We start from the raw sequence: 11,630 nt of genomic DNA, 5'->3' as shown, positions 1-11,630 counted from the left end.
GGTCTCTAATGTGCTACCGTACTTTAATCTTGTTGTTTCACCTCATAAGGTTGTTATAAAAATAAAATGGAAGAGAACAATGTAATCTGCTTTGAGTCCACATAATGGAGAAAATGGAGTACAGTTGTAGTAAATAAAGAATAAGCATTTTAAAAATTGCCATTTAGTCACACTTAACTTATGGCAACCCACTAGGATTTTCAAAGCGAGAGATGTTTGGAGATGGTTTGCCATTTCCTGCCTCAGCATTATGACTTTGGTATTCCTTGGAGGTCTCCCATACAAATATTGCCATGGTCGAGGATGAGAGTGTATGACTAGCCCAAGGTCACCCAGCAGGCTTCCATGGCTTGAGTGGGGATTCAAACTTGAGTTCCCCAGATCCTAGTCAGATACCTTAACTACTCTCAGCTGAAATATGAGTAGATAAAAGAGTTGTTGGAGTGTGGGAAGAAGAGCACAAAGTGGAAAAATGGGAGGATTTGGGGGCTGCCAGGGGGAAGGAAAGAAGAAATAGTGTATGGAAAGGGATACAACAGTGCCCCTCACAAGTCTTTGTAGGTTCCCCAATACACAACTGGCCTAGTGGCTGTCACCACTTTACCTGGACAGACTATTCCAGTGAAAGTTTTCCAGGAATAGGGAAGGAGGAAAAGCTGAAGCTGAAGGGGAGAGATAAAGGTGGATTGGCTAGTGGGCAGGAAAGAGAGAAGTAGGTAAAGGAAAGATGTGAGGCTACGAGGATTTTCAGAAAAAAGAAAGAAAATGGGGGAAAGGGAAAAAAGATGCCTCTCTTTCTGTGTGTGTTTATCTTGCTATCTATAGATATGGTGGGGGAATTATGGTTGAAAAATGAAGTCAGAAACAAAGCAGAAAAAGTACTAGCTCTTGCATATAAAATTACAGTCCAGGCAATATTGGTGCAAAAATGTGGGCCAATGGAATTCTAGATTTTGAACTTTTGATTCTGAGCAGCAAATTATGAATTTTGGCAGGCAAGTGGGGTTCCAAATTTGGGGGTATTCCAGGTGAAAACTAACAAATTCCTTCCATATTCTCATTTGACAGTTTCAAGCATCTAGTTTGTCCAGTCATTCATTTATCAACCCAGCACTCTTGAAAACAGAAGACATGATGAACAAATCAACTTCACAGGTACAGCCTTTTTAAATTACTGCAGTTTCTAGAAAAAGAGCAACTCCACAGTGCCAGAAGCTTTTCCTCTGGCTTGATCCCAAGGGGTTAACATATGGATTGACCCCTTTGTTTAAAGTAAGGCATACAAAAATCATGCTGGAATAACATACTCCCCTCCACCCTGCTTTAAAGAGAACTGAGTCAGATTGTTAAAAATGAAACTGACTCATTGTAGAAGAAGTGGTCACTGGAATGGCATCTCCATAACTGCTGTGGAAGAGAGGAAGCAACCAGACCACAACGGCCTTTGTGCTTGTTCTAGCTGTTTAGTTTCTAAAAGCCACAAAGCCCCATTTGAAATGCCATTGCATAGTTAGGTTTGTGTAATGAACTTACCATTCATAATAGGATCATTAAAAACTGAAAACAAGCAGCATTAGTATATGTGGACTGCTTCGCAATATTCTAGCAGGGGCATGGATTATGTTTTAAATTAAAAAGTCTACGCCTGCTCCTGGTACATTAATAAATAGGACCAACTAAGGAGCACATATTGACCCCTTCCCCAATTATACAAAAAACCTGATGACAAACATAGAAATACTTCTGTAAGTGAAGTAAGACACATATGGCATGGCTTTAATGGAACTAATTCACAAGTATTCTCCTTGTGTCATGCATGTCAGAATTCAGATTCCACACTGAAAAGGAATTAGGCAGAATAGAGTAAGAGCTGAAAGGTTATCCGGTGACACTTCTTTGATTGTGCTTGGTGCAGCAAACATGCAAATTGCAAAAGAAATTTGGGTTACTGTGCTCTACTGCTCTCAGTAGGAGGCAACTTGGCAGAATTCCAAGGATTTAAAAATGACATCTATTTACACAGATGATGACCTAGATATGTCTTTTTTTATGTCCAATTTGTCTGTATTGGTTTATTTACTTACATTTCTAGCAGGCCTTATCACAAGTGCTGATGGCAGGTATCTGCTAAACCCTCACCCTAATTGGAGAATAAAACTAAACAACAAACAAAACCACATGTTCAGACATGATAAAGTTGTGCCCAGATGTGCAGAGGTTTCATCTGGTGAATAACCACAGGACACGTCTTGGAATTAAAATGGGCTGCAGCCCTTTTTATTGAGGCAGAAGCTGGGCAAGCAAGAGAAGCATATCTGTTCAGCAGTCGGTCATCACCCATGGTGGAACCCCGGCACCAACCCCAATCTATATTGGGGAAGGCAGAGAAGATACTGGGCCACCTGGGCACCTGCCCGTTGTGGCCCCCTTCCTGCTGTGGTGGCAGGCTCGATTGCAGAGGCCTCCACGACATGCACCATGAGCCCCACCCCCACCCCAAGCCTCTTATGGAGGCCCCCAACCTCAGGGAGGTCTGGCGCGCAAGCTCGGCCTCCCCATAAGGATGCGCTCCTCTGCCCAAACTACCAAGACTGCGACAAAATAAGGTGGTTTTGGCAACCCCTGTGAAAGGGTTGTTCGCCGCCAAAGGAGTCGCAACCCCCAGGTTGAGAACCGCTGAGATAGAACAAAACATAGCAATATAATAAAGCTGATCATAAAATCAACAATAAACAGTCTATCAAAGCCTTGACAATATTTGAGTTTGGATCCATAATGTGGTCGTTGGAAGTCACCTTTTACGTATGTAGTAATTTCTTGAAATGTGTTTTCTTTCTTTACTATCATTATTATAGTAGGGGAGGGGAGAGCAGATTTGTTTTGTTTTTCTTTTCTTTTTTCTGCATGTGTTGTTTATATGTGTAAAATAAAAAAATCTTCTCACACACACACCCAAAAAATCATGCACACTCGTCTTGAATATCCCCAAGATCTTTGGGATATTTGACAGCAGATATTGTAAAGGATTCAATGGTGTTGATGAGCAGGTCAGCTGCCTGGCCTTGACTACATTCCACAGCCCGGGCGATGGGCCAGCTTCTCCGACGGAGACCTTATCTCTGCGAGGGAGATGAGACCTCCGTTCCCATGGGAATCCGGGAGGGGGGATGGGATGGACAGAGTTATAACCTGTGCTTCTGGCGGGAGATCTTATTCCTGCCACTGCGTGTACGTGAGCTTTCTACGATGTCTGAATAAACGGTCTTTTACACCCAAAAAGCCTTTTATTTCTGCTTCTATGGAATTCCTTACATTGTGGCAGGAATCCTAAACTCATCTATCTTCCTAGTGCAGTGGACCTCTGGTGTCTCGGCATGGAGAGGTTGAATGTTCCTGTGGAAAGTTCGGTAGCCCCCAAAGAGGGCTCCGAGCTTTCCCTTCTGGATTTAGAGGAACCGGCGGGAGAGCGGGTCTCGCTGGTGACTCTTTCCCGTCCTCGTATCAGCACGAGTCTTCCCTTACTCCGCTGGAACGAGGGACGAGAAGACGACCATGGGGACTTACATGAGTCGTTTGGGGCGCTGTCTATGGATCGAGCGCCTGTGGATCGGGTATCTACCCGTTTTCGTATGGATTACAAACCTCAGATGCAACCTGTCACGGAGGAGACGGGCCTGACCACCTTTCATGCGGCAACCCAGGAGTCCATTGAACGATTCCTGGACTCGTATTTTGGTGATGCTCCCAAAGATCCACCGTGGCATAGCACTGGGGCCCGTCCGAAGACCACCGGTGAAACTGGGACTATACCAGGGATTGGGAGGGGTATCCGTACCGTCTTCCGATCGGACCCCCCAGATCCCGGACCAGCGGCTGCACCTGAGATGCCCCGTGGAGCCACCGGCGGGCGCGACGTCCTGCGTTCAGATGAAGAAGAGTCTGGAGAAAGCCTGCACTCCCAGCCGGATCTATTCCCTCTCCCATCGAAAGAGAGCTGGGATGAGGAAGTGGGCCGTCTGCGAGATGCCCAAGAAGCGTGGGCCCGTGAACGCCAGCTATGGGAAGAGGAACGAGAACAGCTGAAGCAAGAGCGTGAAGACCTGCAAAGAGACCGGGAACAGCAGCGCAAAGAAGTCCAACTCGAATTGGACCGTGCCAAAGATGCGCTGCAACGGCAATATACGCAGAACCTATCAGTCCATGATAAAGTCCTGGAACACTCCAAACTGGACTTACAGCGTCAGCGCGAAAGCATTCAGGCCTTACGTACGCAAAGTGAACTAACTGCAGCTGTTCAACGAGACGAACGGGCCAAATTAGAACGAGAGAAAGCAGCTTTGCATGCGCACCAGGATACATTGACGCGCAAGGAAAGAGAACTGGCCGCCTTGGAGAGGGAACTGAAGAAGCAGCAGAACAGGACAACCCAAGTTGGAGTCTACGCTGTCACTGGGGCACCCGGCGCCAGAGGAGCGACGCTGCTGGGTCCTGCCACCTTCCAAGGACCGGCTCCCACCAGACCGCCAGCGGCACCGGCGTTGGTACCTCCACCTCCACCGATTCCGGCCCCCCCGGCGCCGCTGCCTCAACCTGCGCAACCGCCGCCCCAGCCGGCGCTAAGGGCCGTGGAGAGAGGATATTACAGACCTCCAATACCTGCCCGTTTTGATGGGACCGCTTCCAAACTTCCCTACTTCATCCTGCAACTCGATGCCCACATGGAGGACTATGACGATTTATACCGGTCTGAGCGCGAAAAAATACGGGACATCGGCTCCGTCTTGGATGGGGCAGCAGCCGACTGGTTTGTGACTCTTTTGAACCTGCAAGATGAAGATACTCGCACGGTGCCCGCGTTCCTCCAAGCCTTAAGGGCTCGCTTCCAAGATCCGAGTGCTGAAAATGAAGCTATTCGCACCATCAAATCTATTCAGCAAGGCAACCGCTCGTTTGCAGAATTTGCCCGTGAATTTCGTGCGGCGGCTGCCCGACTCCCTCCTGAGTGGCCTGAGCGCATGAAATGTGAATACTTCTCGGATGCTGTTGACGGCAAGCTGCGTGAAACAGTGTTTTTAATTCGGATCCCCCGCACTATTGCTGATTGGATCGAACTGGGATCCCAAGTGGCATCTCGTTTGGAGTACGCTCGTGCCGGAGGCCGCCCACGCCCAAAACCCACCACTGCGACCACCAAGCCAAGCCCAGCCGCCCCTACCGAGTCCACCTCCGAGCGCCGTCACCGACTGGGATTATGTCTTTACTGCGGAGGACCAGGTCATCTGGCTGCCAACTGCCCGAAAAAACAGAAGCCAACCGCTCCGGCCGCACGCACCCCATCTGCCAAGCCACCCCGCAAATCCGGGCCGCCCCCAACAGGTTCATCTAAGGCAGTTATCGGCGACTCCAGAGGAGGGGAAGCAGCTGTTTGCCTTTCTTCAGCCCCCCCATGGACATGGGGTGCGACTCCAGACGCGGTGAGTGAAGGCAGCGCTCCCATTACAATCCAAGCGTTTCTGGCCAACCCCGCTAGCTACACCTCACATTATAGCCTCAGCCCTTGTGGATTCTGGCTGCTCCCATTGCTTAATCGGCCCCAGGTGGCGGAGGAGCTGGGTCTAGACCAAGTCCCCCTGGCCAAGCCCATACCATTCACCCAAATGGACGGCAGTCCTCTCGAGCCGAAGGACCAGCCCAGTTCAAAACGCAACCGGTTCTCCTCCGCTGCGCCCGACCATTGGGAGAAAATTAGTTTTATTCTGGCGCCGGTAGTGGCCAAACACTCCATAGTTCTGGGCATGCCATGGTTGTTGCTGTATGAACCAAAAAATTTATTTGGAAAGAAAGGATCTTAGAATTCACTGACCCTCCCTGCGGTGAACATATGAATTGGGGAAACTCGATTCTACTGGACACACACACAATAACACCTGGCTTCATCAGCAATTGCTCCCCGATTCTACCGGCATTCCACCGGGCTTACCAAGATTTAGCCAGAGTATTTCAGGAGCAAGAATGCCATCAGTTGCCCACCCCATAGAGACACTGACTGCAAAATCGTAATACAGCCAGGGCACAACTGCCCAGCAAGGTAGAATTCCACCGCGATGAGCTCCCAATGAGGAGAAGGAGCTTCGTGCCTTCTTAGACAAGAACCTCGCTCAGCCGGTTCATAATGGGCGGGCTACCAAACACACACATGCTGCTCCTGTATTGTTTGTAAAAGAAAGATGGGTCTTCTACGGCTCTGCACAGATTACCGAGGACTCAATGCAGTCTCCTGTCCAATAAATAAATACCCTTTGCCATTAATCAGGATCTTTTAGACTTCCATTGGGCAAGGGACGCATCTTTACTAAGTTGGACTTGAGAGAAGCTTTACTACAGAAAGTCAGAATTGCTGAAGGCTACGAACACTTGACTGCATTTAACACAAAGTTTGGACAGTTTGAATACTTAATAATGCCATTCCGGGTTAAGTGGGGCCCCGGAGCTTTATGGCCCTCATCAACGAAGTTCTCCATGATTTATTGGTACAAAGGGAGTAGTGGTGTACTTAGGATGACGTTTTAATTTTATTCACAAACCATGGAGGAGCATGAGGCATTGGTTCGAAGTATTTCGAAACGCTTTACTCAACAACTCCCTCTTTGCCAAACTTTTCAAATGCTGTTTTCACTCAAACCTCTATTGACTATTTGGGTTACCGAATCTCGCCGAGGGCCTAAAAATGGATCCTCTGGCTAAAATTGATGCAGTCCTCCAATGGCCTGCCCCTACCAGCCTAAAAGAACTCCAATCGCTTCTAGGTTTTGCTAATTTCTATCGTGACTTTATACCCCAATTCGCTGAACTGACTCTCCCACTCCACAGACCTTCTTTTACGCACTAAGGGTAAAAGATCCACTGACTGCCAAGGCCCGGGGCCCCCCTTTCCTGGTCTGAGGAATGTCAGACAGCCTTTCAGCTTTTAAAAACTGCTTTTACTACCAAACCTGTCCTGAAGCACCCTGACTCCAGATCTCCGCGTTTTGTGGTTCACGTGGATGCCTCTCCCGGACAAAGCGCTTTGGGCAGCCCTGTTGCAGAGAAATAAAGATGATAGGCTGGTTCCGTGTGCTTATTTATCAAAGAAGTTCTCCGGTGCTGAACTCAACTGGACTGTAGGGGATAAAGAGACTGCGGCCATCAAAGTAGCACTTCCACTTGGCGCTTACTGGCTGGAGGGGCTAAACACCCCTTTCAGGTTTGGTCGGATCACAAGAACTCTCCACCCCTCAAGATGTCCGCTGGCAACCAAGTTGGGCCGATTTCATTTCTCGCTTCTCTTTCACGGTCCATTTTTTTCCCCGGAAAAACCAAATAAACTGGCTGATGCGGCTCTCAGCGCCTTCCCGGGGAGGGGGGGGGTGGAGCTGCCTTTACGGGACATTCCACGCACTATTCCTCTCCCCCTCCCAATTGGGGCTGGCTGTCACCCGATCTCAGACATCCACTCCGCCGCCCATTCCCAGCCTGGTCTCTCTCCTTTCCCTCACGGGAACTCGAGGAGGCGGCTTGATGAAGCCTCCGGAGGAAGGTGACTCCCCAATTGGCGCTTTAAGGAGACGCATGGCGTTTGGCGACGGGGGGGGATTGTTGAGATACGTGCCTCCCCCCCTCCGTAAGCAGAGTTCCTCGAGGTCACTGTCAAGGCGATGCCCGCTCAGCTGGACATTTTTTGGCTTTCTAAAAACTCTTCTACATTTGGCCCGGCCGTCAGTTCTGAGGTGACGCACGCTGATGCGCATGACATTGAGATGTATATTAAAGGTTGCTCTGTTTACGTGCCGAAGCCAAGAACATCTCCGAAAACCCCATGGTCTGGTTGAAACCTCTCCCAGTGGCCTCCCGCCCATGGGAAGTCATCTCCATGGATTTTATTAACAGGATTTGCCGGAAAAGTCATGGCAACCGCACGGTCTTGTGGAGTGGTGGGTGGACTCTATTTTCCAAACAAGCCCATTTCATCCCATAAAAGCTATCCATCCTCCGGGCCCTAAATTAGCGCTTCTGTTCATTCAGCATGTTTACCGCCTACACTACGCTCCCGTTAAGGTGGTCTCCACCGCCATGACCCCAATTCATTTCAAAAGTTCTGGAAAGCTTTTCTGCAGGGTTTGTTGGGGGCCTGCCCGGGCGGTTAAGCCGCCTCTACCACGCCTTCCAAAGTGGACGGTGAGTCGGAAGAGAACGAACAGAACCCTTGAGAGCAGTATTTACGTTGTTACAACCTTCAACTACCACCAAGACAACTGGTGCGAGCTTAATTCCGCTTGCAGAATACGCCTAAGTAATAATGCTGTTCATAGCAGTACAAAAGACCCCCTTCCGGAGAATTGTGTCCGGTCGCTTCCTTCCCACAAGCGTTGCCGCCCTAACTACCTCATGCAGCATTGGATCCCTCCAGGAGTTTCAAACAGTGGGATTTCATCCCCTGGCCGAGGGTGGAAAAATGGTCCAGGCTGCATTACAACAGGCTAAAAGACTCCCAAAAAGCTGCAAGCGGATAAGCACCGCTCGGATTTCCCTCTGCGTGTGGGTGCCTGGGTGGCATTTATCTACCAAAAAAATCTCAGAGACGCGTGCATAAATTTTCAAAAAACTAGGCAAAAGATTTGTGGGACCTTTTTCAGATTAATACTAAAAGTGATTAATGATGTCACTGCCCGGATTGGATTTTGCCTTCCAACTCTCTTAGTAATATCCATCCTGTCTTCCATTCCAGAAAAAACTTACTCAAGCAAGCGAGGCTCCTCTGGTTTCGACGATGCCTGGCACGACCGGAGAGACCCCACCGACTATTATTGATGCATTAGCCAAGCATTATTCTGAGAATTGACGCTCTATCACTTGGATCTCCTCGCTTTATCATCCAAACGGCTTACAATATTTAGTCTCTTGGGTGGGGGTATCTCCTCTGGGTATAATCAATGGGTTTATTCCGAAAATATTGATTTCGCCTTCCCGCCCTCATTTCTGCTTTCCACTGCGCCTTTCCGCACAAACCTGGGGGGGAGAGGTCTTTTTTTAAGGGAGTGCAGAGTGTAAAGGATTCAATGGTGTTGATGAGCAGGTCAGCCGCCTGGCCTTGACTACATTCCACAGCCCGGGCGATGGGCCAGCTTCTCCGACGGAGACCTTATCTCTGCGAGGGAGATGAGACCTCCGTTCCCATGGGAATCCGGGAGGGGGGATGGGATGGACAGAGTTATAACCTGTGCTTCTGGCGGGAGATCTTATTCCTGCCACTGCGTGTACGTGAGCTTTCTACGATGTCTGAATAAACGGTCTTTTACACCCAAAAAGCCTTTTATTTCTGCTTCTATGGAATTCCTTACAGATATACATTTATTTGCTGTTTGTCTGAGATAATTCAGTGTTTCTCCACAATGGAAGTTTTTTGTTGTGTTTCTCTAAATTCTGAACTTCACCCCACTAAAATATGAAAATACAATATATTGCCATTCTAATTCATTATAATTTGGGATACAGCCCTACATAAAAGCAAGTGAGCAAGTGAATGACAATCAGTGCTTCAGTCATTAAGGCACTGCTGTTTTGAATGCTGCTTTAAGAGTTCTTGCTTGTTGTGATTAGTATGTAGAATGTTGTTTGTGATGAAATTAGAGATCATAGTCACACCTCCCCCCCACACACACACACACACACATTTTGCAAATTTTAATGTTTAGGTTTTACAAAATAATGTTTTGACTGGGGGCGTTACAGTCTTCATGTCCTAAACAAAACTGAACATAACATTTTATTTGAAAACGCTGAAATTCTGGACAATTCGGAAGGTGACTATGTCAGACTGCACAGGGAGGCCATTGAAATTCACAAACACCAAGACATTTACAAAAGTAAATGGACTGATAACCCCACCTGCAATACAATGCACTCAACCACACCTTTGCATAGCAAGTTCCACCCAAACACTTACTGACTGGTTCCCCACCCTGGGACATGGACAATATATACCCCACTAAACTTTCCCTTCTCACTTAGATACAGTGTGAAACAGACTTCTCTGTGATACACCTCTGGAGATGCCAGCCACAGATGCAGGCGAAACGTTAGGAACAAGATCTACCAGACCATGGCCACAGAGCCCGGAAAACCCACCACAACCAGTTTCAGTAGGTAGTTCGCCAAGTGTTTCCAATCTTTAAGGAAATTGTCCACAAGATGTGTGTGTGTGAAGTGCTGTCAACTCACTTCCAACTCAAGCAGTGCTATGAATTAATGACCTCTAAAAGGTCATATCAACAGCCTTGCTCAGGGCTTGCAGACTGAAAGCTGAGGCTATCCATATAAAGTTAATCCATCTCTTGTTGGATCTTCCTCTTTTCCTGCTGCCGTCAACTTTAGCCAAGTTAGCTTCTAGGGACAGTTCAAGCTTGATTTGCTCTGGAACCCACTGATTTGTCTTTTTTAAGGTCCACGATATCTATACCACATTTCGAATAAATCAACCTTCTACCTGTCAGCTTTCTTCATTGTCCACGTTTCATACCCACACATAGTAATGCAGAACACTACAGAATTAACTAACTTGATTTTGGTTGCCAGTAACACATCCTTGCATTTAGGAATAATTTCTAGCACTTTTCAAGAGTTATTGACCAAGGTTGGGGTATCCCCTCTCCCCAGGCATCTCCCCGGGCTCAGCCCCAGCCCCCGCAACTTGCCAAGAGCCAGGAGACTGACCCAGCCGGCCAAAGAGTGATGCAGCAGAGCCGCTCGCCCAGAAGAGACCAGGACATGCAGCTTGGCCTGGGGGCAGGGGTGGAACTGCGGGATGCCTGAGGAGCACTTGGGGGACCAGGACCGAGGACAGAGGTGCAGACGAGCACCAGGAAGCTGGCAAACATGGTCCCACAGCCTTGCTCACCTGAGGCCTTCGTGAAGGGCCAGCAGCTGCTGGGACTGACACTGGCAGTCCCAGGAGAGGCAGCCTATGGTCCAGCAAGGCCCCACTCAGCTGGCCAGACGGGGGTGGGATTTGGGATCAGCCAGCCAATCCCAGCCAAGGACAGGCCCAGGTAGTTGGGAGAGGGTGGGGGGAATCCAGGGGAAGAGGCCAGCAATTGGGGGGGAGGGGGGAAGAGGATTTAAGGGAGGAGAAGAGGCAGGAAGGGGTATTTATTTATTTATATTTATTTATTTATTACATTTATATACCGCCCTCCCCCGAAGGGCTCAGGAGAGTGGAGGGAAGAGAGGAGGAGGTGGGGAACTAAGATAAGTGAAGTTGTTAGGAGCAGAGAGTGAGGGCCACGGGCAAGTGGAGGGGCCAACCGATGCATCGAAAATCCCAAGTTGGAGTGAGGGCTCGGCCTACCCCACCCGGCCTTATAAAGCCAGGGTAGGCCCGCCCCAAATGACATCAGGATGCGACCGGCGTCCTGACATCACCCGTAGCCCTGCCCAGAGAGTTGGCCTGCACATTCCCAGTAGGGCAAACAAAGTCTTGTGGGTTGGCCTGAACACCCGCAAGTGATGGGAGAGAGGCGAGCACGCAGACAATACTTCCCCGGCCAGCAATGGGGGCCGGGATGGTTCACAGCCGCTTTTTTCTCCCAGGAGCC

General features: G+C 48.9%; 1 long non-coding RNA gene across 1 annotated transcript in view; it reads left to right on the top strand.

Moving 5' to 3' along the window:
• Positions 1-368: 368 nt before the first annotated feature.
• LOC125427175 overlaps positions 369-11,630 on the top strand; it is a 51,403-nt gene continuing 40,141 nt past the window's right edge. Inside the window, exon 1 of the long non-coding RNA XR_007243644.1 lies at positions 369-1,155. This is a non-coding gene — a long non-coding RNA (uncharacterized LOC125427175). The remainder of the gene's footprint in view (positions 1,156-11,630) is intronic.

The sequence above is a fragment of the Sphaerodactylus townsendi genome, linkage group LG02 (genome assembly GCF_021028975.2).
Source record: "Sphaerodactylus townsendi isolate TG3544 linkage group LG02, MPM_Stown_v2.3, whole genome shotgun sequence".
Taxonomy (NCBI): Eukaryota; Metazoa; Chordata; class Lepidosauria; order Squamata; family Sphaerodactylidae; genus Sphaerodactylus; species Sphaerodactylus townsendi.
This window is presented reverse-complemented; position numbering and strand designations above follow the sequence as displayed.